The following is an 18,984-nucleotide window of genomic DNA, read 5'->3' as shown; positions in this document are numbered from 1 at the left end:
GCCCTCTGGTTCCTGGCATTGGTCAGACAAAGGTGTCAATCGGTGCATCAAAAAAGGCAGCTATCTTATGTAAACACCCATCTGCATACATCCATGAAAATTAGACCTTTTGATGCCAGAGAACAAAAGAGGCTTCTCAGCCCTTCATCAGGGAACAAATGATGCAGAATGGAAAGTAACAAGCAAATTGGAATGCTATGTTGGCCATGAGATCAAAGCCTAGAGAAACAGGAATTACAAGTCAGGAGTATGGTGCATTAGCAGGCTGCCATAAAGTCCATGTAGTCCTTTTTCTGAACTGTGTTTAGGTCACAACTATTTTCCTTTTCCTATCTGACACCTCATTATTGGCATTGTCCCTAACCTGACAAACGTATAACAAACAACAGAACACTGAGCTAAAGAAAGACTGAGTTGAAAACCGAATTAGGGTGAAAACTGTATACCATTTGTACACGTACAAGGTAAAAGAACCGCTGAAATAAACACAGTGTTTTCTCTAAATAACAGAGGCAGGATTTGTATGTGTTTTGTGAGACAGGAATATTCATTCTTAGCACATCATAAATAAATCGTATACATAAAAATATATGTGTGTTAGTCGCTCAGTAGTGTCCGACTCTTTGCAACCCCATGGACTATAACCTGCAATACTCCTCTGTCCATAGAATTCTCCAGGAAAGAATACTGGAGTGGGTTGCCATTCCCTTCTCCAGAGGATCTTCCCAACCCAGGAATCGAACACGGGTCTCCTGCATTGCAGGCAAATTCTTTACCATCTGAGCTACAAGGGAAACCCCAAAATACACGTCAACAAATAATCATTCCTTCATTAACCTCCACTTTTCTTATTCCGCAGTCACAGTCATCTAGAAAATATAGCCTCCATCCCATAATTTATTGAAAGATTAAAAAAAAGATAAGCAATACACCATCACAAAGGCATATGCAGCTTGAGTCAGAAAACTAACTGAATGGCATTGAAATATGTATAATATCATATGTGAAACGAATCGCCAGTCCAGGTTCGATGCATGATACAGCATGCTCAGGGCTGGTGCACTGGGATGACCCAGAGAGATGGTATGGGGAGGGAGGTGGGAGGGGGGTTCAGGATGGGGAACACGTGTACACCTGTGGCGGATTCATGTTAATGAATGGCAAAACCAATACAATATTGTAAAGTAATTAGCCTCCAATTAAAATAAATTTATATTAAAAAAAAAAAAGAAAACTAACTGAGAGTGAAGTGGCACCAGATGTCACAGTTCCTGCGCCGACACTCTGAAAACCTGTACTCACAGGCCATCTCCCTGATCTGTCTCAAAGTTTGATGGGAATTCTCCCTGGCTCCTATCCTCCCCACCACTAAACGAACAGTGGAATACAACATTTGGGTGTTGTGTGTGACCACCAGTCACACTGATGAAGTACATTTCGTAGCTCACACTTTCGGTGGGTCTGCAACTGCCCACCGCTCCCTCCACCCAAACTTAAAAATCTTTCCACATTAAAAGGTCTCCAAGGTATGCTCTATTAACATCCCTCCCAGGAGCTCTCTCCTGGTTTTTTCTTTGGAATTATCCCTCTCTCCTATTCACAAGCAATCTTGGAAATAATATCCACCCCCATAGAGTGGCTAGGAGAATTATATCAAGTTATGTTTTCTCAAAAAGGATTGAGCATTGGGGTTCACTTTTTATAGACAATCCATTAAAGAAATCTGCTATGAATATTATTATAAGGTCCTCTGACCTTTGTGACTACCTATCTCTTGTTTGACATTCCTCAAGGTACCACATCCATCTCCCTTCCTCTCCTGGGACCTGCCCAAAACATTGGACAGGTTGGGCCTCCCTTAGAAACCTCCTCAACTGTCCTAATTTCAACTAAACTGCTGACTCCCAGGAGTGATCGTCAGTTTTGCCCTCTCTTCTGAGTTATCTGGGGGGCATCACTGATATCACCCACATACTTTAACCTCAGCATGTTTAAAACCAAAAGCATCCTTTTGCCCTAAGACCGATTCATTTATGTTCTTCCATAGTAGTCAATGGTTCCTTAAATAATAGTCACATAGGCCTGAAACTCTACTTTTTGGCTTGCTTCACATGTTTACTGCAGAATAAGTAACTCCTTTACCTGGAACAAAATTTCAAAGATACAATTGAAATCTCACACCTGCCCTTTTATCTCCCAGCTCCTTTCCTTGGGGAATCTGATGTTACCCACTTCTTGTTTAGCCTTCAAGAGATATTTTATATTCATGATACACAGGGGGTACTAGTAAATGTTTATCAACCAGCTCTCTGGAAAAACAAAAACAAATGAAAACCCTGATTTGGTTCCTTTGCCAACTTCCATGCTGTAAATACTCCCACCTTGGCCAATTTCAAATGACCACTGACCACTGCAAAGTCATTGCTGGGGAGAGATATACACAATTGGTTCTCACAAGCTGGTGCCAGCTGGCTTCAGCCCACCCTTCCTCCACCCCCCTTTATGAATATGTATACATATGCATAAATACGTACATGTTTATGTAAACATATAACATATATATGAGGTGTGAATATATTTTTACTCACATGGAATTATCCCATACATACTTTGGTACATATTATATGTAAGCCACAAACCTATGTATTCTACACTTAGCTTTTTTTTTTTTAACTTAATACCCTTGATATCGTTACAAATCAGTAGATGTTGAGCTGCCTCATTTTTAACTGCTCCATTATTCATTAACCAGTTCCTACTAATGAACAATTAGGTTATTTGCAATCTTTTTATTCAAACAGTGTTGCAATAAATAACTTTGCATGTATATCACTGTGCACATTTACTTATCAGTAGGATTAAATTCACAGAACTGTTATGGCTGATTTAAAGGGTACACGTGTTTGCAGTTTTGATAAGATATTTCCAAGGGCTCCACACAGAGCTTGGAACAATTTACATTTCCAACCATCAAGAATAATTGCTTCCTCAAACCTCTGGGGACAGTGTTACCACTTTATGTTACATTTGCCAATCTGATAGGTTAAAAAATGGCATCTTGTTTCTCTTGTTATGAGTAAGGCTGACATTTTCACACACTTAAGAGTCATTTGTAGACAGGTTTATAAACTATTTGTTCAAATTTTTTGCCTCTAGAGCAACTGTCCTTTCTTTTATTGTAATTCTTTATATATTGATGGAATTAGACCTTTGTGACATGAATTGCAATTATTTTCCAAATTAACTGCCTTTTGACAGTTAAAAAAAATTGCTCTGCAAAAATCACATGTAGTCAAGAGAATCAATCTTTTGTTTTATAGCTTCTGGATTTTGTGTCCTATCTTGAAAAGCTTTTCTATCTCATTATTAAAATCATATTCTATTTTTTTCCTAGTTGTTTTAATATTAAAGTTTTGATCTCCCTGGAATTTATTTTGATGGAAGGAGTGATATAAGGCTCCAACTTTATTTTTCACCTGATTGTACCAACACCATTTATTATCTCACATAGAATCATCTCTGCCTTCTCCCTCAACCCTGGTCCTTAATCCCGTTTCCAGGAGCTGTCATTCTAACTTGCCAGTACTTCTTTCTGTGTTGTCTGTCCTTTCTTCTCCCACTGTGACCAACCTATTTTGGGTCTCATCGTGCTTGTATTCCCAGCCTCTGATCATCTCTATCACCACTAGGATTTTTCTCTAAAATAGCTCCCACCACATCACCTCCTTGTTCACTGTCCAAAGAATGAAGTCCAAACCCTTACCAAAGGATTCGGCGTCCACTCCGTTCGGGCCCCAACCCACCTCTCCATTCTCATATTCATTCACTTTCCCCATTTAAAACAGTCCTTATGATCAAACTGGAGGGTTCATCATTCCTTAAAATGCTACACCTTAAAATTCTAACAAGTGAATGTATATAGCAAAACAGAAACACTCTCAGATACAGAAAACAAACTAGTGGATATTAGTGGGGAGATGGAAGCAGGGAGGGGCAAGATATGGGTATGGGATTAAGAGGGACAAGCTACTATATATAAAATAGATAAGCAACAAGCATATATTGTACAGCACAGGGAATTATAGCCATTATTTTGTAATAACTTTAAAAGGAGTATAATCTATAAAAACACTGGCTCATCATGTTGTACACTTGAAACTAACATAATACTATAAATTAACTATACTTGAGGTTTTTTTAAAAAAAAGGCTATGCCTTGGCTCATCCTGCATTTTCTGCCTGGAGTGTCTTTCCCATCTAGCATTCCTTTGTCTCAATCCTATACATCCTCCAAGGCTTGGTTCAGATGCCCCCTTCCCTGCAGAAGCATCTCCTATGGCCTCTCTGGGCTCACACCACATATCAACATCTTGTTTACAGCAAGTGTTACACCTCTCCTTGTCTTTCACATTGTGTGTTTATAACTCTCCCCCACAAACATTCCTTGAGAGCAGGGTTGAGGCTAATCAATTATTATACATAGTAATTTTCAATAAAATGAAAAGGTCTTAGCCTAGTGGTTCCAAATTTTAGTGAACATCAGAATCAACGGAAAGGTTTATAAAAAGCAGATTGCTGGGCCCTCCTCTGGGTTTCTGTTTCAGAAGGTCTAGGGTGGGGCCAAGAATTTCTGTTTCTAACATGTACCCAGGTGATGCTGATATGGCAACTCGTGGAACCACACTTTGAAAACCGCTGCCTAAGACAGCACCTCAAATCTCAGACTGCAAGCCTTTGAAAAGGTGAACACAGTCACACATCCAAAACTTAACGAAGGAGGAAATCCTCCGGAGCTGGGTGTCCTTTAGACAGGTGCAGATTCCATCTTGTCCATCCAGTTCCGCACAGAAGGCAGTGATCCGCCCAAGGTCACAGAGGCCCTACCGGGACTGGATTCATCTTCTAATTCTCCATCTCCCACTCCTGTGATCTCCACCACAGTGAGGGGCCCTCTGGTCAATGACCCAAATACACCCCAGTGCTGCCACTTGGTCCCTTTGTGATCATGGGTAAATGACTTAAGCCCCTCAAGGCTTGTGACAGTCACAGGTTCTTTGAGTAGAAGAGAAACTATTCTGGCAACTGAAACAAACACATAAAAAATGTACTGGGAAAATAGTTTCAGGAAGTAAGGGGGGTGGGGGGGTGGAGGGACAGGCACTGGCACAGCTTCATGGGACCTGAAGCCAGGCAGATAAGAATGGTCAGGTCGGGAGATGCCCTTGGCAGCAGAATCTCTGTGACCCTTGGCACTGAACCCAGATTCCGGTAAGAGACATCTGACTCCTAGGCCTACCCACAGCTGAGGAGAATGGGGCCCCTCATTCTAGACCATCAGGCAAAAAGTGAGTCCTCAAATGGAAATCAGAAAGGGTAAAGGGATGTTGGACAACCAAAGGGCAAATGATTACTCCCCAGCCTCTGTTTGGCTATTGGTAAACTATTACACTGAGAGCCCCTTCATAAATTATTAGAAGATCTAATGAGGTAGTGTAAGTACAGCACTTAACCTGGCACATAGTAAGTATGCCACAGCTACTGGCTACCATTGCTATTATTACTGTTCTTTGCAATTATCAACCCTTCAGAGTCAAGATGGTTCCCCATGCCCTAAAGACTCCCAATAAGCTCCAAAGGACACTTCAGTTAATTCTATAAAGAAATCTGCTTGAAGTAGCTCTGAACCCATAAGAAAAACCCAACTGGGGCTTCCCTACATTCTTTGAGGCCTTCAAGTACCCCTTGTCCGCTTCATCTCAGATGCTAGACCGCAGAACTACATTTGAACTGGAGCCAGCAAGTCATTTGAAGCTACTTCCATGGTAATGCTGGAGAACAGGTTGTTAGCTTTCATACAATTTCAGTTACAAAAGTGGTAAAAACTCAACTTTGGATGCAGTTCCCAATAACAAATAAGCACACTTCTGTGTATCATCACAGACAGCAATTCAAAACCTTGCCAGAGGAGTTAAGCCCCTCCTCCTATTCAGTTCCACCTGGCCTTCTGCAATTGGCAGAAAGACAGAAAGGGCAGGACTTCACTACTGTCATCCCCCCCGCAGGATTCCCTCTTCTCCTCCTGCGACCATTAGCAGCCCAAGTCATGACATACAAAAAAAAAATGGAACTTCCCTCTCCAGGTTCCAAATTAAAATCCAGACTCATTCCCTTGGAGCCAAAGATCCTCACTGTAATGAACAAATTCTCTGTAACTGTTTAATATCTCCTTGAAGGGAGATACCTCCTTGAAGGTACCTGGATGCCAGGTACCCAGCCTGGTGCCTGGCACACAGTAGGTGCACAACAAATACTCATTCATTGACAAAAATCACACTGCATGCTTTCATTCTAGGGAGCCATTTACTTCAAGTTTAATCATGTTTGTCACATTAAAAAAATACATTATTTAGCTTTTGCTTCTAAACATTTCAGATCACTGCCCACCACAAATGATTGGATGAGGTCTTTTTGTTTTATAAGACAAAGTATAACTTTAAAACTTTTGTATGATGGCATTTGATATCAAGATAGAAAAGCAGCATGGGAATCTTTCACAGTACTATCTCTTAATACACAAGTGGAGAAATGCTATACTGCAAAGCGTCTGACCCACACAACACTAAGAAAATGGACTGTGACATTTTAACTATAGAGAATAAACAAAAGAATAAACCTGATTTTATATTGGCAGGCACAGGTCCCTCTGATGATCTCTTGTTGGGTTGTTCATTGCAATTTAATTCTGTTCTGCTTTAAATTCAAGCTATTTTTCAGTTCAAATCCACTGTCTCCCAATCTCAGAAATCACAGCTGAGGACAAATATCCTCTGGGGTCATCTATCTAGCCTATACCCACTCAGAGAGCTGGGTTTATTACACCAGCTATGCTTCTGCGAGTAAACAGACACCTAGACAGCGACAGAAGGTTCATCCCAAGAAATTTTATACGAAAGCAATTTGTTTTAATCATCTTTAAACCCACATGTTATTATTATTATTTAAGAATCATTTTCCACTCTTCCAGGGGCTTTAAGAAGTCTAGAAACAATCATATTCTGGCTCCCAAACAAACAAATTTAGGCAGAGTGATTATAAAGAAAGTACAGGGAAAATTCAATTTCAGGATATAAACAGTATGACTAAGAACAATGAAATTGCTACTCTATTTTCTGTATTTTTCTAAGATGAAGGAAATAATTCATCAGGCAAGTAACTAAAGGAGCAATTATTCTATGGCTTCATGTTGCTATCCCATTTATTACAAAAGAACTTTTAGATTTTCACATAGATGGAAGCAAACCCAGGAATGATATAGGAAGGCTACAGCCTGCCTGCTACAACCTTCTACAAAGAATCATCTTTGAACAAATCGATATTTCCCAGTCCCAGTCTTCACATAAGAGGAGACTTATGAAAAATATTTTGCTCCAGACTTTTTAAAAATTTGGGAGTCCTCAATTTAATGTTATATGAAAAATGTCAAATTCTCATTTGGCTTAAATAAGAATCACCTAGAGATCTTAAAAAAATTGTCCCTCCCTAGGCCCCACTCCCAAAGTTTCTGAATCAAATGGCTTGAGATAAGGAGAGTTGGTCACTTTTTTTTTTTAAGTTTTCTCATTCTGTGTTATAGCTGGATAGTATTCCATTGTGTGAATATAATATACAATATACTTTATTCAGTTACTTTTTAATGACAGCTTTATTGACCCTTGGGATTCAAGCAAGGAGTTAGATTTACTTCAAGCAACACTGTAAGAGAAAAATGTAATATGAGCCATATATGCAATTTTCATTCAAGTAGCAAATTAAAGAGTAAAAATAAATAGGTAAAATTAGTTTAAATTATATATTATCATAATATATCCAAAATATTACCACTTCAACATGTTAATAGTACAAAATTACTGAGATACTTTTACATTTTTTTCATACTAAGTCTTCAAAACATGTATATTTCATACCTATGGTACGTCTCACTAAGGCTACATTTCAAGTGCACCACAGCCAAATGTGGACAATGGCTGCCCCAGAGACAGCAGATCTAGGGAACAGCATCAAGAACTCATCATCTCACTTCAGTAACAGCCTTGTTTCCTCTATGCTCCCTCCCTACCCTTGAGATATTTTAAAGCAAATTCTAAAAATAGGACCATTTCATCCATGTTCAAATTTCCTTGATTAACTAATATTTTCTAATAATGAATTTGTTCAAATCAGGGTCTAAATAATCAACTATGAGGACCTCTTTTTGATGACAATGTTTTTTCATGACACCAGCATAAGAGAAGTTATACTTTTAGTAAAATGCTTCATTCATTCAGATGATTTATTACACATCTATCTTGTGCCAGGTGCTGTTCTAGCCTCAAGACACAACAATGGACAAGACTCAAAGGAACTTCCGGTTTAACGCTTGCCTGCACATTTGGTTTGTTTGGGGAAGATTTAAAAAAATTCCAGCTCCAACTGGCAAACGGATAAAGTGTGGTCTATACAAACAATGGGGTGTTATTAGGCAATAAAAGGAAATGAAGCAGTGATTCATGCTACAACAGGGATAAACCTTGACAATAACGTGCTAAGTGAAAGAAGCCAGACACCAAAGGCCACATGTTGAATGATGCCATTTTCGTGAATGTCCAGAAGAGGCAAATCCATACAGGCATCAAATAGATTCGTGGTTGGGAAGTGAGGAGGGGAGACTGCTAATTGGTACAGTTTCTTCTGGGGATGGTGAAATGTTCTAAAATGAATTATGAAGTCATGGTTGCACAACTGTGAATATACTGAAAACCACTGGGGATTTTCCTGGTGGTCCAGTGGTTAAGAATTCGTGCTTCCAATGCAGGGGACGCAGGTTTGATCCCTGGTCAGGGAACCAAGATCCCACATGCCATGTGGCACAGCCAAAAAGTACACATTTTTTAAAAAAATTAAGCCACTGAATTGTATACTTTAAATGGATGAATTATATGAAATACTAATTATATCTCAATAAAGTTGTCATTTAAAAACTTAATTGAATCAAGTAAGTTGTATATTATATTCACACAAGGGAATACTATCCAGCTATAACACGGAATGAGGAAACTTTTTTTAAAAAAGTGACCAACCCTCCTTATCTCAAGCCATTTGATTCAGAAACTTTGGGAGTGGGGCCTAGGGAGGGACAAATGTTTTAAGATCCCTACACTGGAGAAGGGAATGGCAAACCACTTCAGTCTTCCTGCCTTGAGATCCCCATGAACAGTATTAAAAAGCAAAAGGTTATAACACTGAAAGATGAACTCCCCAGGTCAGTAGGTGCCCAGTATGCTACTGGAGAAGAGTGGAGAAATAATTCCAGAAAGAATGAAGAGACGAAGCCAAAGCAAAAACACCGCCCAGCTGTGGATGTGACTGGTGATGCAACTCAAGTCTGATGCTGTAAAGAGCAATAATGCAAAGGAACCTGGAATGTTAGCTCCATGAATCAAGGCAAATTGGAAGTGGTCAAACAGGAAATGGCAAGAGTGAACATCAACATTTTAGGAATCAGTGAACTAAAGTGGACTTGAATGGGCAAATTTAACTCAGATGACCATTATATCTACTACTGTGGGCAAGAATCCCTTAGAAGAAACGGAGTAGCCCTCATACTCAACAAAAGATCCCTACGTAATTCTAATTTAAGCCAAATAAGAGTCAGTGGTTTCATAGAAGATTCAGTCAAAGTGACTAACAGTTACAAAATGGTATGATAACTGCTCCCTCATCAACAGGCAGGCACACAGTGCCAAGTGTGTCTTCTAATTTCAACCTGAAGGGAGCAGAGGAAGGCTTCCTACAAGTGACATCCAGGCTGAAATACAATGGATGTGTGGGAATTAGCCAGGTGATCATGGGTGAGGAGGAATGCATCATAATGAGGAGAGATATTTATGTGGAAACTGGGAGGCCAGAGCACATGAGGGAGCTGAACTTACTTCAATTTGACTGGAACACACAGAGCCAAGCTATGAGCTGGAGGTTATTCGTATAAGATCTGATAAATCAGGTTTAAAAGTGTGAAATATTCATTGATCAATATGATATTGACAAAAATTTCGTTTCAATTTTTTAACAGTTTCAATATATTTTTAATACAACTTTACATATATATGAAAAGATGGTACATATAAGATGCAAGTGCATATTTAGTGCATATTTATCCTACAGACAATGTTTTGTTTACGGGTTTGAGATTTCCTTGTAATATCTGCAAGGGAAAACCAGAATAGGTGCTTATCATAGATTTCAATAATTAGGATTTCCATTGCTTCATCATGAATTGATGAAATATTATAATATTGTGGATCAAAAAGTAGGAAACAAAATGCCACATTCCAATGACTTTCACAGAATATGTGAAAGTATTAGTTGCTCAGTCCTGTCCACCTCTTTGTGACTCCATGAACTGTAGCCTACCAGGCTCCTATGCCCATGGAATTCTCCAGGCAAAAATACTGGAGTGGGTGAAAAGTGAAAGTCTCTCAGTTGTGTCCCACTCTTTGTGACCCCATGGACTATACATTCCATGGAATTCTCCAGGCCAGAATACTGGAGTGGGTAGCCTTTCCCTTCTCTAGGGGATCTTCCTAACTGAGGGATCGAACCCAGGTCTCCCGCATTGCTGGCAAGTCTTTACCAGCTGAGCCACAAGGGAAGCCCACTGAAGTGGGTAGCCATTCCTTTCTCCAGGGGCTCTTCCTGACCCAAGGATCAAACCCAGGTCTCCTGCATTGCAGGCAGATTCTCTACCATCTGATCTACATAATATAACCAAATACAATCTTTTCTTTTCAATTGCACACCTCCTTTGGATAAGATATCAGGCTTAGTGATGTGAGGAACAGGAAAAGAAGGAATAGATACTAGTCCTGCCTTCAAGGCATTTACAATTCAGTAAGGGAGGCCATACATTTAAATAGATAACTAGGCCAGGAGGCACTGGGGTAAAAGAATGCGGAGGGTGGGTATGAAAGAAACAAAGTGCTGAAGCCGGGGTTGGCGGGGGGGGGGGGGGGGGGGGGGGGGGGGGGGGGGGGGGGCGGGGGGGGGGGGGGGGGGGGGGGGGGGCGGGGCGGGGGGGGCGGGGGGGGGGGTGTTAATGCTGTGAGAGACTGATTTCAGAGAGATGATTCTGGCAGAACTAGTTTATGAGATAAGCCTTGAAACACTTGGGGTTTCACAGGGAGAGACAATGAAAGAGCTTTCTAGGCAACAGGAGTGTAAGGGCAAAAGCAAAATGCTCTGTTGCTGAATACAGTTCAGGCTGCTTGTACACAGGGCTGGGGATTAGGGTTGGAGACAGACACTGAGCCCAGGCTGCTGGATCCTGACTTTAGGCTAAGGGGTCTACCTTAGATGGAGAGAGAGAAAGGACCTGGGATTACTTCACAACTAATACAGTTGCACCTTGTATTAGTTGTAAAGTAGTTGGAAACCTACCTTTTCCTAGTCTCATTTGGAGATCGGGGGTATAACAACAGGGCCTGCTTTGGTGTTGCTCTGAGGATTAAACAGTTTAACTCATGCACAGTACTCAAGCCAATACCTGGCACAAAAAGATCAGCAGCTACCACTGCTGTTATTAATGTTATAATTATTAACTACATAAGTCACTCAATAATTTTTAGCAATGTAATGACTGAATCTAAAGAATTTACCTAATTCCAAGGCAGAACTGAGGGAGGTAAATCTGCCTGAAAGCAACATTAGGACAGAGCAGAGAAGTCCCTCGGAGAAGGCAATGGCACCCCACTCCAGTACTCTTGACTGGAAAATCTCATGGATGGAGAAGCCTGGTGGGCTGCAGTCCACGGGGTCGCTAAGAGTCAGACTCGACTGAGCAACTTCACTTTCACTTTTCCCTTTCATGCACTGGAGAAGGAAATGGCAACCCCCTCCATTGTTCTTGGCTGGAGAATCCCAGGGATGGGGGAGCCTGGTGGGCTTCCGTCTATGGGGTCGCACAGAGTCGGACACGACTGAAGTGACTTAGCGGCAGCAGCAGCAAAGTCCCTAACAACCTGAGCTAAGATGGTACAGGGGCAACAGGAAGGGATGGAGGTGAAAGACAAAAGGAAGGAGAGACACGAACTAGGGTGAGATGAACATAAACATGGTCTAAACAGTATTGATTGGGAAGTCAAGAAAGATGTTTCCAGAGAAGGAGGCTCAAAGCTGATGAATAAAATGTAGACAAGAAAGGAATTTACAGTGAACCATAAAGTGAAATCACTCAGTCGATTGCAGCCTAAGAGGCTCTTCTGTCCATGTGATTTTCCAGGCGAGAATACTGGAGTGGGTTGCCATTTCCTTCTCCAGGAGATCTTCTGGACCCGGGGATCAAACCCGGGTCTCCCGCATTGTAGGCAGATGCTTTACCATCTGAGCCACCAGGGAAGTGAAACTGTCAATTCTGAAGGCTCCTTCAACTTGACAGTTTCCATGATCCTCAGTGTCCCACAGGCCTATCATTTCTGTGGGCATTCTGGGTTGAAGGATTCTCCAGCCCTCCCTGGAGTATCCTTGAAATGGAATTAGCAATTAAGAAAATACAGTCCTGCCGAGACACACAGTATAAATAAGACCACAGATTATCCAGGTCTTCAGGAACGGAAAAGCATTATACTACCCCTAAAACTGGAATAAAACAGAAGGAAAAAAGGGACCTCTAATTCTGCCCCATGCTCCATTTTGCCATTAGCCCTTCAGGTGGTAACAATGACATATTTAGCTAACTTCACCTTGCCCTCAGTTTTACAAGAGAACAAAGAGTCAAAATATAGTTATTTTGCTAAAAGCTTGCTGCAGAAGTTTCTGAACTAGTAGTGGTTTCAACTCTCCATTCTACACATGGCAAGAGAGGTTCTAGCTGGTCTTCCAGTACTTTCCTTAAGAGGCGGAAACCATTACTGTGTTCAGAGTTCACTTACTACAGTGGGTAAAACCCATCAGATTTCTCTTCAGATTTAGGTGAAAGTAAACTTAAATCTCGGAGAAGGCAATGGCACGCCACTCTAGTACTCTTGCCTGGAAACTCCCATGGACGGAGGAGCCTAGGCTGCAGTCCATGGGGTCTCGAAGAGTCAGATACGACTGAGCAACTTCACTTTCACTTTTCACTTTCATGCATTGGAGAAGGCAATGGCAACCCAATCCAGCATTCTTGCCTGGAGAATCCCAGGGACGGAGGAGCCTGGTAGGCTGCCATCTATGGGGTCGCACAGAGTCGGACACGACTGAAGCGACTTAGCAGCAGCAGCAGCAGCAAACTTAAATCTAGATGAAAGGAGAATTTCCTCTCCTCCTACATGAAAATGCCCCATCTATCTACCAGGCCCATAAACTATAAATTCAACCACAAAAATCAATGGCAGTAAGAATCTCAACAATTCGGAAAACAGTACAACTAGACACTTGTTGTTGACAGTGGAAAGTTTACAGCTCAGCCTCAGGTGGTTTGAATACGTTGCATCGCTGAACTCTATCATAATGAGTCAACATCTAATTAAATAGTGGGTGCAGGAGACATTTCAGTATAGTGGAAGGAGCTAAAGATTTACAGTCAGAAAGACTATTAGTAAAAATCCAGCTCAGGAATCTTCTATTGACCCTGGGCAGGTTCCCGAATCTAGGCTGCAATTTCTTCATCTGTAAAATGGAGATAACCTCACAGCACTGCCATCAAGATGGTGAAGATTAAATAACAGCCTATGGCATCCTGGACTTACAGCGTAACTATTAGCTGTTACCGAAACTAACTCTCAGTAATGATAATGCAATAAATCTCCTTTTCGCCAAGCAATAGTTTTTGTTATAAATAAAGTTAAATGCCTATTGGCAATAATGGTGGAAATTACAATTCAGTTTCTTGGAAGCAATACAGCATAATAGAGAAGATGAGCTGGAATTCTAGTTCTGCCAGGATAATCTTGAAAAATTGGTTAACCTGCTGGAGCCTCAGTTTCCCATTGGGTTAGAAATACCGAGCTACTAAGGCTATTGTAATGTTTAACAGAGCTTCTCTGGTGGATCAGCGGTAAAGAATCTGCCTGCCAATGCAGGAGAGGCAGGTTTGATCCCTGAATTGGAAAGATCCTCTGGAGAAGGAAATGGTAACCCACTCCAGTATTCTTGCCTGGAAAGTCCCATGGACAGAGGAACCTGGTGGGCTGCAGTCCATAGGGTCGCAAAAGAGACAGACATGACTTGGCAACTAAACAACAGCAGCAATGTTTAATGAGGTGATCTATACAAAGTTCCTAGTACATTTCCAGCTCTCAGTGGGTGCTGGATTAATAGTAGTTACTGGTATTTGTTCAATTTCCCAACAGAAAAACCAAAAGATAAACATGAAAATCAAAACCAGTATGAGATCACCATTCCTCATATTTTACAGAGAAGTTTTCATCATTCATTCCATAAATATTTATTTTGTACCTACTGTGTGTCAGGCATTGTTGCTGACATTGGGATTGGGGTGATGGACATTCTAGAGTGGGGGAAACAGTAAACAGTCTAAGGAGAGAATTCCAGAGAGAGATGAGTGCTATGAGGATACCAAAAAGGGTGGTGTGCCCACATGTTGATGGAGGCCATGGTCATTTCGCTTGGGTGCATTTTAGCCCAAGCCTACCTAGTTTGTCTCCTTGGGCCAGAACGGGGACTTCACCTTGTATGATGCTTGGGAGTACAGTATGGATGATCAGAAGTTAGACCTACACCTTTATCTGTGGATGTATCTCTTTAGCAGCGGCAGCTTAAAATATTTCTAAATGCCTTCATCCCAGTACTCAAACCCTATGGGTCAGGACGGGTGTGGCGGTAGGGTGGAGGGTGGTGGCGGGGGTTCAGATGCACCTCAGCGTAACCCTCAGGCACATCTAAAGTGACAACTTCACAGCTCCCTCAACTCAGAGTCCTGACTAAGGAGAAGACTGGTAGTTTGTGAGACGGAGGAAATAAAGTACAAATTGCATTACCGAAAGAGGGCGGCGCGCGCCGGCTTAAGAAGTAGCTGGACGATCTACGACAATGCCCATTAGGGACTCCAGAAGCTGCAAACGCTTCTCAGGAAGCCCGAAGGGACAAGGACCCTCGGTCCCCGGCCGCGGTGCCGGGAAGCGGAGCAAGACCCGCGCAGGGAGGCGGGCGAGCCCGGAGCCTACAAGACCTGCGTCTCCCGTATCCCCCCGGCGCGCCCCAGCCCGCGGATGTGGTGCGGCTAGCCTCGCACTCGGCCTAATTAAACTGGTTTCCTGTGCCTCCCGCCCCGGCGCCGCGTCTCCCGGCTGCCCAGGACAGCCCCCCGGCGCCCCGACCCAAGCTAGGCGCCTTCTCGCCGTCAACCCCAACCAAACTGTGCCTCTAAGGACAGCACTCCAGTGTGGGCAGCACCCGGCCCCCTAACTCCCGGGATGCAGGCACGAGGGCGACTCGGGGCTGCCCCACTAACAGTTCTTCCTCGGGAGACAGGAGGCAGTCTCCAGATTCTCGCTGAGACTGGCTGCGTCCCCCCCAAATCTCAGCGCCATCAGCCAGGTCCCCACCGCACCCCAGCACTATTCTGGTTGGCATCCTAGTGCTTACCTGCGCGCTCAGCCGCCGGGGACGCCGCCTAGTTTCCCCGGTGCCGGGCTCCGGGGTTTGTCAGCAGACGCGAAAGGAGGCAAACCTGGCTTCTTCGGTCCTCCAGCAACGCACAGCTGATAGTTTCCGCCCCGGCTGCAGCAGAAAGCGGCGGGGATGGCTACTCGCCGACGGCCGCTGGGGTCAGAGCCCGCGCTGCGCACTGGCCTCCTGGCTCCCAGCTCGCCTCGTTCCGCCCAGCTCCAGCGTACAGCGAACGCTCAGCCAGTTCCCAGTACTTTGCCCAGAACTTCGCGCGCGCAGCCAGGCAATTAGCAAGAGGGGAGGGAGGCGCGGGAGCGAGGAGGAGGAGCTACGCCGGTCCTGGGGCGGGGCCACGCGGGGAGGGCGGGAGAGACGGCAGAGTGACCCACACTCCCAGCAATCAGGAGTAGCCCACGGTAAAGAGGCGGGGCGGTGCACCTGGAAGGAGCACCGATTCCATGACGCAGTCAAGGGAGTTGGGAACCCGGTTCCCGACAGGTGCGAAGGAGAGAGCGAAGTGGGAGCTGCCTCTGGAAGAGAAAAGTGGTTCCCGGCGGCCCAGGGCGCTCTGTGAGCGCCGTTTAAGCACTCAGATGTTCGTGGAGTGTTTAAGCACTCAGATGTTCTGGCCCAGCGTTTCCGGGCCCGAGAGGGAGAAACAAGTGAGGGGGGCATGGGAGGGGCTGGTTAAAGGACAAGATTTCAGGGGAGACTCTGGTCGAACAGGCAAAGAGGACTCGACTTCTTCCGGAACTCAGACCGAGGCCAAGCGATGGAGAATCGAGAAAACACATGGTGAAGGGAGGTTTGCAGGCACCGGATGTCGAAGGACAGAATCCCCGTAGGATCCGGCAGGAGGCTGTGACCCCCCCGACATCCAGAGGCAGTGATGCAGATTGGTGCTGGATCCCAGGAGGGAACATAGAGGGGGAGTGTGGTTCTTTATTCTACGTAGTTCAAGTGCGAGGGGGAGGGGAGAGAAAGCATCACAGTTACAATGAAAAAGCCGGCGCTTCCCCTCGACTTGATTGTCCACTTGCTCCTCTGCCTCCTTTGATCCTAGCATGATCACCAGGTCTCAGTTTGGAGACTGCAAGCCTATCGAGTGCCGCAGGTGGAGGGATGAGAAGGAAATTAACATTTACTGAGCGCCTACTGTGTGCTTCCGGAGCAGCTGTGGGCATGCAGCTGTGATAACGGAACACCAGGTTCCTGCTCTCGTGGAGCTTACGCTTCTGTTGGGAGACAGACCATGAACAAAGAAGGGCACATGCAAATATAAACACATGAAAAAGTGCCGGAAAAAATATGAGCACTGAGGGGTGACTGCTAAGCAGAGCTTTAAAATAGTGACGGGTGTAATAGTGGGGCTGTGAAATCCTCTGAGGGCCTCACAGCGAAGGCGACTTTTACGCAGATTCCTGAACCGGGGAAAGTTGCCACCGTCGTCGCAGAGCGTTCCAGGCAGAGGAGCGGCAAACGTAAGGTGTTTAACCTCCTTGAAAATCTTTCTAACCTAGCTCACCGAGCTGGACAGTAAGTGTGGCTCGCTAGGAGCGCTTCCTGGCACAGAATAGGGGCTCCAGAATATTAAATTCCAGTGCCACCCACCACCTGCAGCACTCGATACATTTCCAGCCTCCTAAATGACCCCAATTAAAGTTTCTGAGGCACTTGCAGCAGCCACGCTTTCCACATTTCATTCACTGCGCTCGATTCTCCGCTTTCTGGGTCTCGGGATGTCTGGGACTGTCTGTCTTGGATCTGGCAGGCGACGAGCGGGGGCGGGAGGATCCCAGCAAATTGCAGAACTAACCCACCGTTATGCTACCCACGCTGGCGCTCGGAGAATCCTAATAGAGATTTAAAACAGGATGACTTGGAGGTTCTTAAATCATCCGCCTGCACCAGATCAACGCCGGGTGGATGAAAGCCAGGAGCCCAGACCATTCATTTTGAATTCAAGGAGTTACCCTGCCCACGCCCGTCGTTTTCCTAACCCTTCTTCCATTTTTCAGTAATTCCTCTCGGAAAGAGCAACTCAATCTTTCCCCCGTCCTCCTGCTTCAAGGTCTTTTTTTTCTCTTTATTTATTTTCCTTTCTCCACCTCCCATTCTCACCGTTTCATTAGAATTGCTTTATACTGCGGGATGCAAGCCTTAAAATCCGAAAAGAAGTTATTTGAATATGGCTTTATTGTTGAAACTGCCATCCCATTTTTTTTGTTTTTTGTTTTTGTTTTTCCTTTAATCTCTTTCAAACAACAAAGTGTGTATATATTTTTTTCTACTTGTACTTGAGGCAATTAATTGGACAGAATGAGACTTATTCATATTATGCCTTGCTTCCAAGAAAAAAGGAATCTTACTGTGTCTTTTCATAGTTTAATTTCCTCTACTACTCCTAAATAAGCTTCCAGACTCACCAGCTCCTAAAAACAAAAGGAAATGAATTAAAGTTGAATACCAGACAGAGCTAATTGTTCTTGAACAAGCTTGTTATATCCTAAAATTAGCTTTCTCTTCAGAGTTTTATTTTAAAGCAAGGATCTGAATGTCTATTCCAGAGAAATCAATGGTTCTATAATATGAGCTTCTAAAGACCCTCTTTGAACTGTTGAACAAATATTTTTATCTTTGGAGACAAATACACACCATGGTGGGGATTGTTCATACTTCCCTGAATGTTACTATCTTCAGAAATCTGTATTAGTTAAGCAGGTCTTAAAAGAGTTCACAAGCTTTGATAGTAAAAGAAGATGATGATACAGGAGTTTAATGGAGGGGGAACTCCAGAGGCCTCTAGAATCAACTACCTGGGTTCCTGTCTTAAGGTGGCAACTTCCTGACTCTCAGAGCACTGTTCTTTTTCCTGCAAAAATGGAGATAGAGGGCTTCCCAGGTGGCTCAGTGATAAAGAATCTGCCTGCCAAGCATGAGATGCAGGTTTGATCCCTGGGTTGGGAAGATCCCCTGGAAAAGGAAATGGCAACCCACTCCAGTATTCTTGCCTGGGAAATCCCATGGACAGAGAAGCCTGATGGGCTACAGTCTATGGAGTTTCAAAGTGTCGGACATTACTTAGTGACTGAACAACAGTGTGCATCCTCCAATGTATTTATTTTTTTTAATTGAAGGATAATTGCTTTACAGAATTTTGTTGTTTCTGTCAAACATCAACAAGAATCAGCCATAGGTATATATATGTCCCCTTCCTCTTGAACCCCTCTACCATCTCCCTCCCCATCCCACTCTAGATTGTTACAGAGCCCCTGTTTGAGTTCCCTGAGTCATACAGCAAATTCCCATTGGCTGTCTATTTTACACATGGTATTGTAAGTT

At 43.5% G+C, this 18,984-nt stretch overlaps 1 protein-coding gene across 3 annotated transcripts in view; it reads right to left on the bottom strand.

The window, feature by feature from the left end:
* Positions 1-15,903, bottom strand: part of OSBPL3 (oxysterol binding protein like 3) — a 199,424-nt gene extending 183,521 nt beyond the window's left edge. For 2 of the 3 annotated variants that reach the window (XM_005205542.5, XM_005205541.5), the window contains exon 1: positions 15,619-15,903. The gene's annotated coding sequence lies outside the window, so the exon portion shown is untranslated. 3 annotated transcript variants of the gene reach the window in all.
* Positions 15,904-18,984: the final 3,081 nt, after the last annotated feature.

The sequence above is a fragment of the Bos taurus genome, chromosome 4 (assembly GCF_002263795.3).
Source record: "Bos taurus isolate L1 Dominette 01449 registration number 42190680 breed Hereford chromosome 4, ARS-UCD2.0, whole genome shotgun sequence".
Classification (NCBI taxonomy): Eukaryota; Metazoa; Chordata; class Mammalia; order Artiodactyla; family Bovidae; genus Bos; species Bos taurus.
This window is presented reverse-complemented; position numbering and strand designations above follow the sequence as displayed.